Below are 20339 nucleotides of genomic sequence, written 5' to 3'. Positions count from 1 at the left end.
GAAGCAACTGTCTTATGATCAAATCTTTAAGCTATTCAAACAGGAATCATGGATATTTATAGCCCAGTGTAGTCCAATTCAGCATTCCCCAGTTCTAGCTGCTAAAACAACAACAAAAAAAAAAGGCAGGGAAAAGGGTCAGGGGCACCAATATGTAAACCGAAGTTTTTTGAAGATCAGTTTAAACATTTACCTCAAATTTTAGAGAAGTTCCTTAAAGTTGCCCAGTTGGGTTTTCTTTTTAAAGTTTTGTGTGGGTTTTTTAAAATTTTATTTAAATTCTACTCAGCATCTAGTATATTATTGGTTTCAGGAGTAGAATTTAATAATTCAACACTTGCCCATAATACTCAGTGCTCATCATAAAAAAAAAGGTGCCCACTTTTTAAGAGTCCGCACATCTACTAAATGGGAAGAAGTCTAATGAGCACTTGACCTCCTTGGAGAGAGGAAGGGCTGCCTCCTCTTTGGAGAGAAAAGCGCTCTGAGAAGCTATGCTCATGGGATGGTGGCGCATTGTTTTCAGTCCTAATTGAAACTAGGAAACACAGGGAAGTGTGATAATGAAAATAACAGGATCAAGGGAGTGTGGAAATTAGCTGACTTTTCCCCTACAAAATCTGCAAAAACAGACTAGTTTGAGTTAGGGGTGTGATTTCTGGGTTATATGTGAGAAGAGGTGTCTTAGCGCGAACACCATGAAAGCAGCAAGGGAATATCCTTCACTTCCCTGTGACTCTAGGCATAAGCTGCAAAAACACTGCTTAGGAATATGCACAGGACTGTCCCCAAAAGTAAAAATGCAGAGCTGAGTCTGAGGGTGGTGATCCATTCAAATCAGACCTAGTTCATACAGTTTTGAGTGTTCTGTGAGTCTCTATGTGAATAGACAGCACAGTGCCCACTTTACAGAAGCACTCAATAAGTGGTCATTAGTGCAGTTGTTGTTAATACTTTATTCTAAATCTAAGGGCATGATGTGTCATCCTGAAGAGTAGTGCTTCTTCGTTAATGGCTACACAAATCACTGGCAATTGGGAAAATGTTTCCTGGCCATCTGAAACATTAAAAGTGACTTCTAAATATTATTATCTAAAATATGTAAAGAACTTATACAACTCAACACCAAAAGCCACATGTGATACAATTAAAAAATGGGCAAAAGACATAAACTACATTTCTCCAAAGAAGACATCCAGATGGCCAACAGACACTCATCCTCAGGGAAATGCAAATCAGGACCATAATGAGGTAGCACCTCACACCTCTCAGAATGGCTAAAATCACAAACACAAGAAACAATAAGTGTTGGCAAGGGTATGAGGAAAGAGAAACCCCTGTGCTTTGTTGGTAAGAATGCAAATGGGCAGCCACTGTGGAAAACAGTATGGAGGTTCCTCAGAAAATGTAAAAATAGAATTACCATATGATCCAGTAATTCTACTACTATTTACCCAAAGAATACAAAACACTAAATTGAAAAGATAAATGTCCCCCTGTGTTTATTCCAGTATTATTTATAGTAGCCAAATTATGGAAGCAATCCAACTGTCCATGGACAAATAAATGTATAAAGTGATAGATACGTACCTTGGAATATTGTTCAGCCATAAGGAAGAATGAAATCTTACCACTTGCAACAACATGGGTGGATGTAGAGAGCAGAATGCTCAATGAAATAAGTCAGCCAAAGACAGACAAATTCCTTACAATTTTATTCATATGTGGAATTCAAGAAACAAAGTAAATGAACAATTGAAAAAAGAGACAAACCGAAACAGACTCTAAAGTATAGAGAACTAACTGGCAGTTACCCGAGGGGAGGAGGGTGGGGGAATGGGTGAAAGAGGGGGAGGGGATCGAGAGAACGCTTATCATGATGAGAACTGAGCAATGTATGGAATTGTCAAATCAGTATATTGTACACCTGAAACTAAAATTACTTATTAACTAGACTGCAATTAGATTTTTTAAATGACCTCTAAAAGGGAGAAAAAAAAAATATTTGTGTGCTAGATTGTAAATCCCTTGGTAAATTTTTCTCTCTCCAGTGTCAGTGCCTAGCATAATGCATGACATATAGCAGGACCTCAGTAAAAATTGCCATAGAAGGCAGTGGTTAAGAGGACAAACTCCAGAGTCAACCTATGTGGGTTCTCCCACTTAACAGCTGTGTAATCTTGAGCAAGTTACTGAACCCCTATGTACTTCAGGATCCTCATTTGTAAAATGGGGGTGGATAATATTTCCCACTTTCCTGAGCTACCCTGAGGTTCAAATGATTTATTACATGCAAATGGCTCAGAATGGTGCCTACCACAGGAGTTGCTATATATTTGCTATTATTATTGTGAGAGTGGTGATGATGATGGTGATGATGAGCTCTCCCCCAACCCTTAAGCACTAGCTTAAGAAATAGAGCATAAGACCATGCTCTCGGTCACAACTCCTGGTGCATACAGACGCTCTGAGAAAGGTATATGGTCATCCTTTTTATATCCAATAATCGATTGTGACAACAGCTACTAAGTGGAACACATTCTACCTAATTGTAGTTTTTTCAAGCAAAACCGATAAGAGAAGCTTCCAAGAGTCTCTGCTGTAGTTTTCAAAAGGCCAAGTTAAATCTTTTCTTGCTTTGGTTAGAACATCATCTGAAAATGGTTAGAACTGTAACATTTGTGCTCTATTCAAGAAAATAATATTTTCTAAATTATTGGGTAAGTGATATTTACTAGTGGCACTGTTAACCCTAATAGGTTTTTTGGATCCAATTAGCTCATTTAAGAAAAAATAAAGCACAATAAACCTATTCTTTCTAAAAATCAATAAATAATGCTTTTAATTCACTTTGATTACTGGACTTGGCAGGAGAGTAATCATGTCATGAAACTGACACCACAACAAAAAAGCATTATGCTGACAAAAACAAGTAAGAATAAGCCAACAACTGAGCTGCAGAAAGAAAACATTATGCCCGGAAGTGTTTCTGTCCCGAAATGAGGCTCTTGGGCTCTGCCATTGGCTGCAGCGAGAAGAGGAGCAATTCTCTCTTGCAAATTGCACTCATTGCAGCTGAATGACATTATCTCCACCTGTGCAACAGTCCTTTCCGCCAACGGTTTCCATAAGCACTGTGAAAACTGCCTCTGACGTCTCCTTAGGAAACTGTGCTAGCAGACGAGATGACAGAGCAAATGGAGGATGAACTCAATTCATTTATCAGGATAACAGGACCACCGACTCCTGCTTGCAATGTACCAAGCCTGATGATGTCATTCTACAATGCCCGGGAACAGCCACACTCATTTCCAAGAGGCGATAATTGTTGCTAATTTCAGTTAACAAATTTCATGTAAAGCATCCCTTCCCCCCCCCCCCCCCCGTGTTTCCTAGAATCTAAAATGAGAGTTTAAAAGGAAGGGAGGTCGAAGGTCAATAAGAGAAGCCCAGGAAGAGGTCCCTGCCCAGATGGAGCAGGAGGATGATGCCTGTAGCATCAGGAAGACCTGCTCGGATTCTCGGCTTTGCCTTCGGCTCATTGTCGCCCTGAGCAAGCTCACTTCCTTCCCATCCACAGACTCAGTTTCCTCAGGAGCAGAAGGGAGTAGTAAAATCGATCTCAGGGCTACTATCAGAATTTAATGAAATATGGAGGCATCCAGCACATGGTACAATATATACACAATGAATAGTAGGAAAATTGTCTGAAAAATGACTCTTTTTCTTGGCCTCTGATATAGAGCAGAGACCCCATGGCTGTTCTGTGTAAGAGGACTGAAGCCATGCTGGATAACCCTGGAAGGGGAGATGAAATCACAGGAGTCTGAAGGTTTGGGCCCCTGCTGCTTACAGCAAGTCAAGAGATCTGGACTGCAGAGTCTGTCCACTGGAAGTGAGATTATCACCTGGAATGCAATCAGGAGGGCCCTGAAGTCCCTCTCTCTGCTCTCCCATCTCACTGCAATCTTCTCTCACCACACCCACCCCACTCCCTTTACCAAACCACTGCAGGAGGAGGAAGCCATTACCGTACTATGCAGGCCCCCCCAGGAGGCTTACGAAAGGCTCTGCGTACTGACAGCTCTCACACTATCAGCATTACTTGCGCAAACCCTTTCTAAGATTCCTTTGAACAGTGAGAATGTTAACAGCCTAGAACAAGGATATGACTCCAATGTGAGCGCCTCAGGCTTATGTATATACTTGGATGGGAAGAAACGACTTTTCTTAATTTTTACTTTAGAGATTGTCATTGCTATAGTATCCATACCTCTCTCTGACAGAATAGAGGACATAGAATCAATAATTCACAAACACTATCGGGGAGAAAACACTATCTTACACACATCCCAAATCCAAAAACTAGAAGTCAAATGTAGGGTATGCAGTTAGAAGCAAAGAGCTCCAACTGAAACCCGAGTCACACTTGTAGCATCTTCAGATGAAGGAGCACAATGTGGCCTCAGTTCTCTGCCCACGGCCTCCACCCTAATAATACCCAGGAGGATACGGTTTAATAGTGCCTCAGGCAAAGAAGAAAAGGCAAGAGAAAGGATTGTTGTTCTTTTCCTTTCTCCCTCTTTTAAGCTCCAAGGAAAAGTGTGTTTCCAGTGGCAGGCAGTGAATAAGACGGAAGAGAGGTTTCATTTCACCTCTTTTCACCTCAGGTTAAATAAAATTTTTGCCAGAAAACATCCTGGCACTATATCTATAGCTAAAGGTTTGGCAGATCTAACTCCATTCATAGGCAGGCACCCACCCCCTTTCCCATTGCTCCCCTCCTCTTGTGAACGCCCAAGGAATACACGGGAAAGAGCAGGAAGATGCTACACAGTTGATTCAATATTTTTTCCCAACTAATTCTTATGCAAAAACAGACTCATCAAAAAATATACACTAAAAACATCTATAGTGTGTTATATTTCACTCCTTCCTTCATGCATTCTCAGACAACACAGCCTCTTATCTTTATTTCATCATAATGAGATATGGTTGGTACCAAGATATGGTTGGTACTTTGGTTGGTACCAACGTAGCATGTTGCAACCTTGATTATACGCTTCAGTGTAACGTGGTTAAGAGCATAGGGTCTGAGCACAGGCAATACTGTAAAGGACACCATGAAGATATTGAAAGGCAATGTATGGAATGGGAGAAAATATTTGCAAACCATTTTCTGATGAGGGATTAAAATCCAGAGTATATAAAGAACGTCTACAACTCAAAAAACAAAACAACCCTATTTGAAAATGAACAAAGGATTGAAATAGACATTTTCCCAAAGAGGATTTATAAATCACATGAAAAGATGCTCAACATCACTAATCACTAGGGAAATGCAAATCAAAAGCAAAGTGAGATACCATTATGGTGGCTCATAGACACCATTAGGGAGGCTCATAGGAAAAAAAAATGTTGACCGGAAGGTAGAGAAATTGCAAACTTTATACATTGCCCATGGAATTTTAAAATGGTGCAGCCACTATGGAAAACAGTATACAACATCTCAAAAAAAAAAAAAAAGAAAGAAACCCATTTAGAATTATCATAAGTTGTAGCAATTGTACTTCTGGTATATATATAAAAGAATCAAAAGCAGGGACTCAGATATTTGAAACCTATGTGGTATATTTATACTTTACCAAAATAAAACATATCTAAGAATTTGAAAAAAAGGAGCCTAACTTCTGGAGCCAAAGTTCCATATTTGCCACCCAAGCTACCCCACCTTAGCCTTGGGGCAAGTAATTTAACTTTCTGTTTTCTCAATTGTAAAATGGAATAGGCAGAGTGCCTAAGTCATAGGTTGTTGTGAGGTTCATGCCAGATGATAAAAAGCAAAAAACTCTGGCAGATAATAAGTGCACAGAGTATGCTAGCTATTATTATTGCTTCTTTGTATAGATGCTAAAAAGCCCAAAGCCATGGACAAATATATTTGTTTTTTTATTTTCTCTATCCATCTTAGAGCCTCCTCTATATATTACTAAATACTTCTTGACTGATTGAATTCTTCATATACAAAGGTGAACCTTATTGACTCGATTTCCATGGCTGTTTTTCCAACACAGAATACAAATTAATATCGATCCATTCATATTCTTGAATAAGCCTCTTTGAACCAAAGATATATATTTGTAGACATTTGGGTATTATCTTGAACATATAGATAATGCTGAAGTATTTTCATGAAAAGGACTTACTTTATATGGCTATATTCCAAGGTCAGGAGATTCATGAAGTCTTCCCATTTTTGTTATTGCTAACCAACCTACAGAACCAATTACAGGGTACAATGTAACTGGGATATCACCATCTAAAGATAGATTCAAAGGAAGTTAAATAGATGGTAAAATCTCTGAGCCTCCAAAGCTGATACCTTCCTGGGTCTTTTACATGAGGAAGGGGTTGAGGTGTGAAGGACCTACAGGCCACCATTAGTTAGCTCTGGATCAGATGATGTTGGGGATCCATATTTAAATTAAAAGTAAGTATATCTAAAGATGCTATTGGCTTTGTGTTGACAGCATGAGGTATAGGGCATTTGTTAATTCTCCCCATTTTTAAAAATTTTTAAATAAAAAACCTCTATCCAAAATCTGTTGTAATATAATATTAACAATCATTCTCAGAAATAACAGGTGATTTCTGAAATGTACAGCATTTTTACAAGCTTTTCCTAAAATGAGCTTTTTTAAAATCTTGGCTGCTGCTGGCTTCTAAAATCATCTTCAATCTGAGTGAGAGCAAATTCATTTAACGGTTTATTTCTCCAACAATTTGAGTGACTATTTCCCCTAGATATCTTTTTCAGAGCCCACACCCTAAAGCTTCATAATTCCATTAAATCAGCACACAGCTGGGCAATTCTTTCTTTGCTCACATTATAGTGGTCCCCAGGGAATTTATGTAAATCTATGGAAATTCATTTTAAAGTCTGTACTCTGAAAGGGAGGATGCATCCTCATTAAGTAAACGATTATATCTACAAACAAGCTAAAAGCAACATGCTGGAGAGCTAAATTAAACTTTCCATCAAGAAAACTAAACCATTCACTTTCAATAGGCTTTACCCAAATGCTACCAAAATCATAAGACAAAAGATTTTGAAGAGTCCAAACAGATATCAAGGAAAGTGTGGCTGAGCCACCATGGCAGGGCACAGCCTCCTTTCTGATACAACCACTTAACGTCACCTTGGGCCATGGTACAGGAAGTGGTTCATCCTTATCATTCACAGGCTATCAGGAAAGACTTCTCATAAAAGTGTAAAAGGAAATGAACTCACAAAGTCCTTCAAAGTTCACCCAAGTCAACTCTAAGAACCCTAAATAAGACTAGATGGTCTGAAGCTTACAAGAGAGAATATTATGTACCAAAAAGAGGACACAAGCTTTACAGTTAGACTTATCTATTTCTTGTCCCCACCTCCTTCACTGAATAACTGAATAAATCACCTAGACTTCACAACATCTGTTTTCTTATTTGTAAATAGGCAATAATAATTCTTGAGATGATTTGTTAATGAAATAAACTATATAAAGCATTTACTCCAATGCCTAGAACATGGTTGCCATTCAAATGCCTTCAACTGAACCAAAAAAAAAAAAAAAAAAAGTGAAGTCTGAGGAAGATCTGATCTCTAGAAATCAGGAACTAACTGGAAGGGAAAGGAAAGAAGTCCTCCACTTAAAAGTTTTAGGTTCTCAAAAATCTATGGTACCTTCCCACTTTGGAGATCTGCTCACCTTTCTTACTGCTGAGAAAGTAGGGCTAAGGCAATTTATGAGAACATTGACTCAATATTGCCTTAAGCCCTTTCTTCTTAAGTCATTCCAACATTTACTATTTTCTCATATCTGAAAACTCCGTACTCTGCACAAGTGACATCTTGGTTCTGAAGTCAGAATCAAAAGTGAAAATATAAAATGAAATATAAAATACGCCCATGAAAATCCCTACGTAGATTTAGCACTGGAATAGTCTCTCAGGAAGTTAAGCATATGCCATTTCTCATCCATTATTGGGACAGATTGCTGATTCTTCAGTTGAGCCCAAGTGAATCAGTTAGCTTAATTTTGAGATCCATGTCATCCCAAAAACATTTGAACAGACATAGATATAGATACAGTTTCCAATAGTAGATTCATATTCCAATTAGCAAGATTCTCATAATCCATAGGAGGTAAGTGGAACAGAGACAAACAGATGAAAGGGTCGATTCCTATCTCCATGCACACACTGAGTGCAGTAACTGGTGGAATAGCCTACACTACTTATATATTTATTTTAGTATGTCTTTATTTTGCAAAGCAATATGACATTTGCATACATTGAATATGTGTTAATCAAATGCAAGCATGATATTATGCCACATTTTAGTTTTGCGTTAGGGAAATTAGATTGTATTCAATGGTAAATCGTACTAACCAGGCCATATATAAGGACTGGTAATTCTACTGCTCAAAGGAAAAAAAGAGACACACATTCACATTTTAGGAATTAAGACAAAGCTTAGTCATCACAAGTAAAAATCTGGAGAGAACAAAAATATATGGAGGGTAAATAACATGCTGTTAAACAATGATGGGACCAATCAAGAAATCAAAGAGGAAATTTAAAAAATGCACGGAGACAAATGAAAATGAAAGCACAATGGTCTAAAATCTTTGGGATACAGCAAAACTGGTCCTAAGAGGGAAGTTTATAGCAGCACAGGCCTACCTCAAGAGGAAAAAAAAAATCTCAAATAAATGCCTTAAACTTACATCTAAAGGAGCTAGAAAAATAACAAACAAAACTAGAACCAGTAGAAGGAAGGAAATAAAGATTAGAGTAGAAATAAATAAATAGAAACATATATATATATATATATAGAGAGAGAGAGAGAGAGAGAGAGAGAGAGAAAGAGAACAGATCAATGAAACCAGGAACTGCTTCTTCATAAAAATGAACAAAATTGATAAACCTTTAATAAGACTCACCAAAAAAAAAAAAAGAGAGAGAGAAATGAAAAAAGAGAAATGAAATCAGAAATGAAAGAAGAGAAATAACTGATACCATAGAAATACAAAGGATTATAAGAGAATATTATAAAAATAAGTATGTCAACAAGTTAGACAACCTAGAAGAAATGGTTAAATTCCTAGGAACATATAATCTCCCAAAACCAAATCAGGAAGAAATAGAAAAATCTGAACAGATAACAAGCAATGAAATTGAATCAGTAATCAAAAAACCCAACAAACCAAAGTCCAGGACCAAATGGCTTCACATATGAATTCTACCAAACATTTAAAGAAGAGCCAATACCTATTCTAAAAAGCAAAAGAGGAAGGAAAGCTTCCAAATCCATTCTATGAGGCCACCATTACCCTGATACCAAAAGCTGATGAAGACACCACTAAAAAAGAGAACTGCAGGCCATTATCTCTGATGAACATAGATATAAAAATTGTCAACAGAATATTAGCAAACTGAACCTTAAAATAAATTTTTAAAATTCAGCATGATCAAGTGGGATTTATTCCTGAGATACAAGATGGTTCAATATTCACAAATCAACGTAATATACAACATAAGCAAAAAAAAAAAAAGATACAAATCATATGATCATTTCAATAGATGCAGAAAAAGCTTTTGACAAAGTACAGTACCCATTCATAATCAAAACCCTCAACAAAGCAGATTTAGAGGAAACATACCTCAACATAATAAAGGCCATATATGAAAAAAACACAGCTAACATCATAATCAATGGTGGAAAACTGAGAGCTTTTCTCTCAAGGCCAGGAACAAGACAGGGATGTCCACTCTCACCACCTTTATTCAACATATTACTGGAAGTCCCAGCCACAGAAGACAAGAAAGATGAATAAAAGACATCTAAACTGGAAAGGAAGAAGTTAAACTTTCACTATTTGCAGAAGACATGATACTCTATATTTAAAAAAAAAAAAAAAACCTGGGGCACCTGGGTGGCTCAGTGGGTTAAAGCCTCTGCCTTCAGGTCATAATCTCAGGGTTCTGGGATCGAGTCTCACATCAGGCTCTCTGCTCAGCGGTGAGCCTGCTTCTTCCTCCCTCTCCATCTGCCTCTCTGCCTACTTCTGATCTCTGCCTGTCAAATAAATAAATAAAATCTTTAAATAAATAAATAAATAAATAAATAACCTAAAGACCCCATCAAAAAATGTTAGAATTGATAAATGAATTCAGTAATGTTATTGGATAACAAAATCAATATACAGAAATTCATTGCATTTTTATACACTAATAATGAAGTAGCAGAATGAGAAATTAAGAAAATAATCCCATTTACAACTGCACCAAAATTACTAAAATATCTAGGGATAAACTTAACCAAGGAGTTGAACGACTCATAGTCCACGAAGTACAAAATTACTGCTGGAAGAAATTGAAGATGACACAAACAAATTGAAATATTTCCCATACTCATGGGTTGCAAGAAAACTACTGTTAAAATCTCCCTATTGCCCAAAACAATCTATACATTTAATGCAATCCCTAACAAAATACCAACAGTATTTTTCACAGAACTACAACAAATAACCCTAAAGTTTGTATGGACCACAAAAAAACTCTGAATAGCCAAAGCAATGTTGAAAAAGGAGAACAAAACTGGAAGCCTCACAACCCCACATTTCAAGATATACTATAAAGTTATAATAATCAAAACAGTATGGTATTGCCACAAAAATAGACACATAGATCAATAGAACCCTGGAGAGTGCAGAAATAAACCCATGATTTATGGTCAATTAATCTTTGACAGAGGAGGTAAGATGTTTCTGCAAGTCCCCAAAAGTCAGTGTGATATCAGGAACTCAGTTCCTGGCTCTGGCTATAGGGATACAGGGCAAGAGTGGGGAGCAGCAGGATCTTTGAGTTGCTCCTCTAGGCAAGTCTTTAGAATGCCCCCAAATAGCCATTAATGGGAAAAAGACTGTTTCTTCAACAAATAGTGTTGGAAAACTGGACATTGACATACAAAATAAATGAAACTTGTCCACTTTCTTACACCATACACAAAAATAAACTCAAAATGGATTAAGGACCTAAATGTAAGACCTGAAACCATAAAAAACTAGAATAGAACACAGGCAGCAATTTCTCTGACATCAGCTGTAGCAACATTTTTCTAGATACGTCTCCTGAGGCAAGAGAAACAAAAGCAAAAACTAACTATTGAGACTACATCAAAATAAAAAGCTTCTGCACAACAAAGGAATCAAAACAAAAAAGACAACCTATGGATTGAGAAGTGATGTTGGTAAATGATATACCTGATAAAGGGCTAGTTATCCAAAAAAAAAAATATATATATATAGTGTATCTATCTATATATATATATATACATATACATATACATACACAACTCAATAACATCAAAAAGTTCAATTGAAAAATGGACAGAAGACACAGACATTCCTCCAAGGAATGCCTTGGAGATCCAGATGGCCAACAGACACATGGAAAGATGCTCAACATCACTCATCATCAGGGAAATATAAATCAAAACCACAATGAGATATCACCACACACCTGTCAGATTGGTTAAAATTAAAAACTCGAGTGTATAAAAGCTCAAGAAACAATGAGTGTTGGTGAGGATGTGAAGAAAAAGAAACCTTTGAATACTGTTAGTGGGGATGCAAACTGGGGCAGTCACTATAGAAAAAGTACAGAGCTTCATCAAGAAATTACAAATAGAACCACCATATGATCTAGTAGTTCCACTGCTGGGTATTTACCCAAAGAATACAAAAACACTAATTTGAAAAAAAATATATGTACCTCTATGTTTATTGCAGCATTATCTACAATAGCCAAATTATGGAAGCGGTCCAGTGTCCATCAATAGATGAATAAAGATGTGATACATGATGGATAGATAGACAGATAACAGAATATTGCTCAGCCATAAAAAAAGAATGAAATGTTGTCTTTTGCAACAGCATGGATGAATCTAGAGAGTGAAATGTTAAGTATAATAAGTCAAAGAACGATAAATACCATATGATTTCACTCATACGCACGACTCAAGAAACAAAACAAGTAAACAAAGGAAAAAAACAAACGAAAAACCAGACTCTGAAGTACAAGGAACAAATTCATGGTTACCAGAAGGGAGGGGGGAGAAAAGGTGAAATAGGCCAAGGGGATTAGGAGTACACTTACCATGATGAGCACTGAATAAGGAATAGAATTATAGAACCACTACAATGTACACCTGAAACTGATAGAACACTGTAGGTTAACTATATTGGAATTAATTTTTTTTAAAAAAAGACAAATCTTGGGCAGGATGCACAATCTAGTCACTGTTACACTTCAGGTAGTCCCAGAGTCACAGCTATCCATTTCTGTTTGTCCAGACCTCTGTTGTTGCCTGGGTTCTGTCCGTCCTACTTAGAACATCTCTTCAATTTTATTTCATTTCTTTAGGAAAAGGAAAGAGAGAAAAGAACATTCTCTTCCGGCAGCCGCATCAGATTTTGATCCAGAAAACCTGGAATACCTAATCTTTCAAATCTATCTCCAGATCTCTATTTTGTCTTCAGCTCTAGCCCTTTTCACTCCTTCAGTCTCGACATGGAGGGAGAAGGAAAATAAACATGTATGGGAACCGTGCGATGTTTAACAATGACTCTAGTCTTAGAAACTGGTATATGCAGAGATTCTGGTATATCATTTTTAAAATAAACCCAGCTGCACGGTGCTGTAACATGAAAACAAACAAAAAAAATGACCATTCACTTCCTGAAAAGGGAGAAATAAGTTGTTTTTAAATTCTTAATTTCTATTTTCAATATGAAATATCTAAAATGTAAAGGTATCATTTTAATAAATAGAAAGGCAGAGATACAGGGGCTCTAAAGATGTGTTGTAAATATTTTGTAAGGAAACTGGCTTCACATTTTTTATTATCAAAATTTTAGTTTTAATCATTAAAGCCACATTTAATCTTCTACAAAGACTCTGTTCCTCCTGCAGGCACAGCTCCCTGCGGCTCCCTCCTCCGTGCTCCTCTTGTGCACATTTATCATAAGCAATGATATTAACACGTTTTCTTATATTTCAAGTTTATACACATCTGTTTCCTCCATGTGATAGTAAAGCTTCTTGCTTATTTGGGGGAAGTAAATTCAGTTTCTTTCAAAGAGTAGAGGCTCAATGAATATTGACTGGGCTTTATTTGAATTATTCTGTTTTGAGCTTTGGAACTGATGAGAGCACCTTTGCTTCCTTCCCATTTGGACCATTCCTCACCCTCTCAACTAGCTGTCTTTTGCTGCTTTCTATATACACCACCCCTCATACACCAGTTCACAATCTCTTGGGCTCATGTGTCTTTTGCTTCAACTGCTGCTGCAGTAACCAGCTCTGCATGGGTTGGAAATGATTTTATTCATACAAACTTGACAGTACATTACTTTAAGGCCAAACCATGAGTTTCTCACCAACCCAGAACTTCCTTGTTGACACTGCCCACAGTTGCAGTCTGGAACTTCTGGGGAGTGAGGTCCCAGGACAGCAAACTTTTAACCAGTGGCCAACAACAACAACAAAATAAATAAATCCTTTGTCTTTCTCAATTGTCTGTGGTCCTGAGATGCAGCTGATGTGATCTTTCATGGGATTCCCCGACAGTATAAAGCAGCCTACATCATCAGCACACTCCCCCAGCCAGCCCTTTCTCCCTCCCTATCTCAAAATTTTTTAGACTCACCCCTGTCCCTCTTAATAAAAACATTTTCATGAATTCTTACATCGGATTCTGTTTTCTGGGGTCTTGGGCTACAACGCCTGTCCATGTCACAGCCCCCTGCCAAGTGGACACGGTCATGTCTGCTTCAGATAATCTTCTCTACTTTTTAGAGAAGGATTTCACAGGGCTGCACACCTAACCAAAGGCAAGCACTAACTAAGCCAGCCAGCAAGACTCTAAACCTGGTATGACAAGAAGCTGAGCAAGTTGCAATCATCTCTTAGGGAACTCAGAAGTGAAGAATAAAACATGAAGGTGGAGTGGCAGGCAGAAGGTGGTAGGGCAGCCATGATGTTCTAATTGCTCAATTCAGTAACAATTCTTATGGCATATTGCTTCCTTCTCTCCTTCAACTCCTCCGTAGTTGCTACCAATACTTAAGTCAGAGAATACTGTTCATTTCCAGGCCCCAGTTTTCATCTTAAGGAAGACCCTTACCATCCTATCTGATTAATTGAAAAACCGTTTCTAACCTGACTCTTCTGAGCTCAGGCTCTTCTTAACAGTTCATATTGTTTATCGTTACGATCCCATTGTTTCTCGGCCTCTTGGCCAAGATCAAGTGTATAATTGCCATCCTTTCCAATGGCATTCACCATATCAATTTCTCTTCTATGAGAGAAGCTTGATAACTTTAACTTTTTTGATAAAGGTAACATTAAGTGGCTCCCCTCTTTGTCAGTCTATCAACATTAAATTCAACTTTATTTTTCACTCTTTTTTTTTTTTTTTTTTTTTACTACAATTCCACCCTCAAGCCTTATTCCTAAAATGTAGTTTATGGACTTGCAGTTTAAAGAATACTACTTTATACCATGTGTTCAACAACTCAGTATGCTAAAACTATTGAAATGACCAACAAATTTTAAAGCTAAAACATGTATCTATGTTAGAATATATGGAAAGTTTCCCTTAAAAGATAGAAAACTTAACAGTTTCTATAAAACACGGTACATGACAGGTCAGATGAAGAGATATACTGAACACAATTCATAACAGCCAACAGAGGATTGAAGAAATTAGTATGTCCAGAGAATTTGAATGACATGATACTAAGGCTAAGAAAGAAAGAAGGAAAGAAGCATAGAAAAAAATGGACAAAGAGAAAGCACAAACTAAGATCACAGAAATAAGTAAATATACATCACTAATCACAATATTTATGTATATAGACCAAACTTGCCAGTTAAAAACAGAAATCTTAAGGCTGGATAAACAAAAATTCAACTATATGCTCTGTATGAGAGACACATCAAAAATATAAAAGCAGAACATGATTCAGAGATCTACCCAGCAAATAAAAGCCCAAAGAAAGCTGGGAAAGCTATATTAATGTTATAAAAATAGTCTTTAAGGTTAAAAAAAAAGCCATTGTCAGGAAAAAGTGGTGGTACTACATGAAGAGTAAAATTTTTTCCAATAAGATTTAACAATTAGTTATGTATTATGAACCTACCTCAAATTACATAGTGCAAAACATTGAAGAACTACAGAGAGAAACTGACAAATCATCATAATAATATGAAGAATAAACATAAGTTTCTTGATTATCAATTATTCAAGCAGGAAAAAATCTATAAATATCTAAAAAAATCCATTAAAAAATCGTTGGACTACCAATCTTGACTTAATGGATATATAGAGATAGAGAAATTCCATATTTTCCTCTCAAGTACACAAGTTACATTTACCAAAATTGAACACATTAATCCATAAAGCAAAACTCATTATGTATGCATATGTCTCTGTGTGTAATGTATTCACTATATCATATAGAGAGAATATATATAGTGTTCATATATATGTATGGATTATATATTCCCATATACATATATATATATGAAGACTATATACTATATATACTCTATATACTCTTGCCCTCTAGCCACAATGCAACTAAATCAGAAATTATTTGAGATAAAATTTTAACATTTTCTTATGAAAAAGGTCTCTCACACACAAGAATAAATGAAGTAGTATATGGAATGTCTTTGTATCCTTCAGTGGTCTTCAATAATTATTCAACTCTTAATCAATCTTTTATCACATATACACCTGCTCCCGTCTGAATTTTTCTGAAGCAGATTCACTCCATAAATATTTGTAGCTCTATTTATAAGGGACACTTTTTTTTAAAAATTTTTATTTATTTATCAGAGAGAGAGGGAGAAATCGAGCACAGGCAGACAGAGTGGCAGGCAGAGGCAGAGGGAGAAGCAGGCTCCCTGCTGAGCAAGGAGCCCGATGTGGGACTCGATCCCAGGACGCTGGGATCATGACCTGAGCCGAAGGCAGCTGCTTAACCAACTGAGCCACCCAGGTGTCCCATAAGGGATACTTTTAAATAACCATTATACCATTATATATTTTTTTAAGTATACAAAAGTTCCTCAAATATCCAGTGTTCAAGTTTTCCTGATTATCTCATTTTTTTTTAATTTGTTCAAGTCAGAATCCATATAAGAATCACAAATTGCATTTGGTAAGTGTCCTTGAAGTCCCAAATAGATACATTATTAAAACCCCATACAACAGAAATTTTAAAACCACACTTCCAAATAACTCATAGGTCACAAAAGAAATGACAATGGAACACTGACAATATTTGTAACTGAACAAAGAGAAAAATATCAATGTAGCTAAAACTTTGAAATGCAATGAAAGCAATAATTGGAAAAAAATGTTTACCCTTCAATGTTTATAGTAGAAGAAATATTGGAAATTAATGATTTGAATATTCAATGTAAAAATTTGGTCGGGGGGAAACAATCAATATAAACAAACAACAACAACAAGAACAACAGAACAGGGGTGCCTGGGTGGCTCAGTGGGTTAAAGCCTCTGCCTTCATCTCGGGTCATGATCCCGGGGTCCCTGGGATTGAGCCCTGCATCGGGCTCTCTGCTCCGCGGGGAGCCTGCTTCCTCCTCTCTCTCTGCCTGCCTCTCTGCCTACTGTGATCTCTGTCTGTCAAATAAATAAATAAAATCTTAAAAAAAAAAAAAAAGAACAGAACAGAAGGAAGAAACAAAGAAAGAATAGATTACTGAGGAGCGCCTGGGTAGCTCCGTCGGTGAAGCATGTTTGTTTGATTTGGGCTCAGATCATGATCTCAGGGTTATGATCTCGTGGTGGTGAGAACAAGCCCCATGGTGGGCTCCACCCTCAACAGGGAATCTGCTTGAGATTCTCCCTCTTTATCTCCTTCCTCCCCTCTCCCTGTGCATGCTCTTTCTCTCTCTCTCTCTACATATATATACATATATATAAATCTTTAAAAATAAAGATAGATTATTGAAATTAAAGACCAAAGTACAACATGGGATCAATGCAAGGGAATAAAGATAGCTCCAATTCTTTGACACTCATTCCTGTGATTGGAGGGATCCATTTCCCCCACCCCTTGAATCTTTGTTCTATGACTGCTCTAATCATATGGCAGAAGTGATGTTTTGCCAGTTCTAGGTCTAGACTGTAAGAAAACTTGTAATTTCTACTGTCCGTTTCTATGCACATTTTCAGAGTTCTGAACTGTAATGTAAGAAGGCTCCATACTCTGTTGGAGAGGCCATGTGGCAAGGCCCTGTGCTGCATGGGTGGAGGGAGAAACCCATCTGAGCTTAGCGTCCTCAGTTTCCTTGCCAAGGCATCAGGCACCTGAGTGATGCAATCTTTTTTTTTTTTTTAAAGATTTTATTTATTTATTTGACACAGAGAAAGAGAGAGAGAGCACAACCAGGGGGAGCAGCAAACAGAGAGAGAGGAAAAAGGAGGCTCCCGGCTGAGCAGAGAGCATGGCATGCGTGCAGGACTGGATTCCAGGAACCTGGGATCATGACTTGAGCCAAAGGCAGATCCTTAACTGAGGCACCCCCTGAGTGAAGCAGTCTTAGACTCTCCAGACCACACCAACAACCAACAGAATACCACCACATATACCCAGTCAAGACCTCAAGAAGCAGAACAACAACCCAGGCAAACTCTACCTGAGTTCTTTACCCACAAAATCATGAAATAATGAAATGGTGGTTGTTTTAAACCAGTCTGTATTAAGGATACTTTGTTACACAGTAAAAGATATATGATAGCAATAAATAAAGCCAAAGTTGGCTCTTTGAAAAGACTAATAAAATTTGTCAATAATCTCTAGTGAGATTTTCCAAGGGAAAAAAAAATAAAACCAAGAAAACTAAGAAAAAATACATTAAGAAAAAAAGAACTGTGTATCAGACTATGTAACAGAGAGATGATTAGATTCAAGCCACCAGGCAGAATCAGGACAATCTGATGTGGCAGAACAAGCAGTTGGTTGAGATACATATTCTTCCACCAGCTAACTTTGGGCAAGTCATGCAAGTCTACTGGACCGCAGTTTGATTACAAAATAAAACAAAACAAAAAACTAAAGCTCCTTCCATAGGTTGATTTTTTGATGTGACGTCACAGTGTATGTTTAGTCCCTGCTATTTAGAGGGGTTGTACTTAAAAAAATGGTGGAATATAGAACAAGGAACAAAGTAGAATTCAAAAGGGAACCAACCATCATGGCTTCCTCTCTTTGCTTAAGATGGAAAAAAAAAGTGGAGAGTGACTTTTTTTTTTTTTTACAAAATTTTAGTATGCATATTCAGGACCTTCTCATGGTAATAAAGTCAATAGAAATGTGTTTGAATTAAATTAACACAAGCACACTGAAAGTCTTTTTCCCAGTACAAAAAGCAACCACAAGTTTGATAAACAGAATGCCTATAATGAAAGAACTAATTTTTACTCTTATATGTCTATAAAACACTATATAGTAAACTCTAGTTTTTAAAAGATTTTGCAAGATTTTGGGACTCATACAAATGTCTTGTGCTGTGATATGATGTGGAGTTCAAATGGAATTAAGTACTTATCAAAAACATGGCCCCGAGTTCTACTTTGCTCTACATTTTTCAACAATAACTTAAAATTTTTCCAAGACTTGAGAAACTATTTATGTCTTTCTGAGAGTTATTTAACATGGAATTTAGCTAATGAAGTTTTGTAGTGTGTTAAATATCTTTCTGATATTTTGGAATGATTTTGAAACATATGGATAGAGGGGGTGGGAAGGGCCATAGTTCTATCAAAATGTTCTAGCTTGTTACCTTAGATAAAATTAAAAGCTACATGTTATCACCTTAGTTTCTGGTGAGGAAGTTTATTAGTTTAAATGCCTTTTCAAATTCCAAAATAAATTCAACTCTGAAATTTATTGTATAATAAAAATCTAGACAAATTGACATAATGAACAGGTTACAGGCTCCAATGGAAAGATTTAGTCTGTCTAAAAAAGGATATCATTAAAATTTTCTTATTTTATTTTAAATTAGCAAAGCCATTTCACTTATTTAGTTGTTTTTTAATTAGGATAAGCATTTGCATGCTAAAATAAACATTTGCGGTTTAACATATACAGTATAAACATGAGAAGCATCATACCCATTAATAGATACAGATCAATCTTTTACTTTCCCACTCTGAAACATATAAAAACATCTTTAAATAGATATAGCTATATAATATGACATATTTATGTAAGAGTTCACATTCTTATTAAAATTAAGATTAGGACATCAATCATATTCGTTACCCATTACTATTTCAAAAAATGAAAATAAAATCCCTAGCTATATGCTTTTTTAAATTTTCAAGTGTCCTCTTTATCTTTGTGAGCTAGCTAGTTACCTATTACAAGGCATTAGTAATTCCTTTCTTTCCAAGTTATTTTTAGGGTGTTTTTGCTTTATTAAGATGTCCACCAAATGCTAAAACATTAAATACTGAGTTCCCTCTTCTATGTCTGCCCCACAGAGAGGAGATTTCTTGCTTCAAACCTCAGTGCACACATGTAAACACAATTACTCAAAACAAGGCAACAAGTGAGAAGCAGGGTTAAAATAAGAACTCAGACAATCTGACTCACAATCCAGCATTCAACTCCCTATAACTTGCTGTTTTCCTTTGTCCTCTTTGCTGTGAACCAAGATACTTGTTCTTTAGCAGGGTGTTTCTGCTGCAAATCCAGTTGCTACTGCATTATGCAATGAAGTCAGAAGCCTGAGCTTGTGACATCAATATAGGTTGCTATGGTAACTCTTTCCATAAGTATTACAGGTTCATTGTAGGCTCAAAAAAGAGGACTTCAGCACAGTAGCAAAATAGCTGGCATTAGTCAGCCTAAATTACAATAATAACTGATGCAAAGAAATGTTTTTTACTAGCTATAATAAATACAGATTTATATATTTATGTTTTGTGTCATTATCAAAAGTCATTTTTCAAATATATTAATTTTTTTAAATGAAATTCTCCATAGAGATAACATTGCTACTGACCTTCTGATATAACAGATCCAAAGATCCAGGAAGAAGAGAGTCTCACTGTAACACAGCTTATTATTCCATGCCTTGTGTCATTCCAGAAGTCAAGTAATGTTATGCATTATCTGTTTGGAATTAATTCATAATAGTATGATTTAAATTGTTGTCAGATTACAGAAATTATAAAAAGGTTTCAA

At 36.5% G+C, this 20339-nt stretch overlaps 1 long non-coding RNA gene across 2 annotated transcripts in view; it reads right to left on the bottom strand.

Annotated features, from left to right (window-relative positions):
- LOC116588367 overlaps positions 1-19864 on the bottom strand; it is a 249992-nt gene extending 230128 nt beyond the window's left edge. For both annotated transcript variants that reach the window (XR_004284916.1, XR_004284915.1), the window contains exon 1: positions 19746-19864. This is a non-coding gene — a long non-coding RNA (uncharacterized LOC116588367). The remainder of the gene's footprint in view (positions 1-19745) is intronic.
- Between the last annotated feature and the right edge of the window lie 475 nt (positions 19865-20339).

This window comes from Mustela erminea, chromosome 4, assembly GCF_009829155.1.
Source record: "Mustela erminea isolate mMusErm1 chromosome 4, mMusErm1.Pri, whole genome shotgun sequence".
Taxonomy (NCBI): Eukaryota; Metazoa; Chordata; class Mammalia; order Carnivora; family Mustelidae; genus Mustela; species Mustela erminea.
This window is presented reverse-complemented; position numbering and strand designations above follow the sequence as displayed.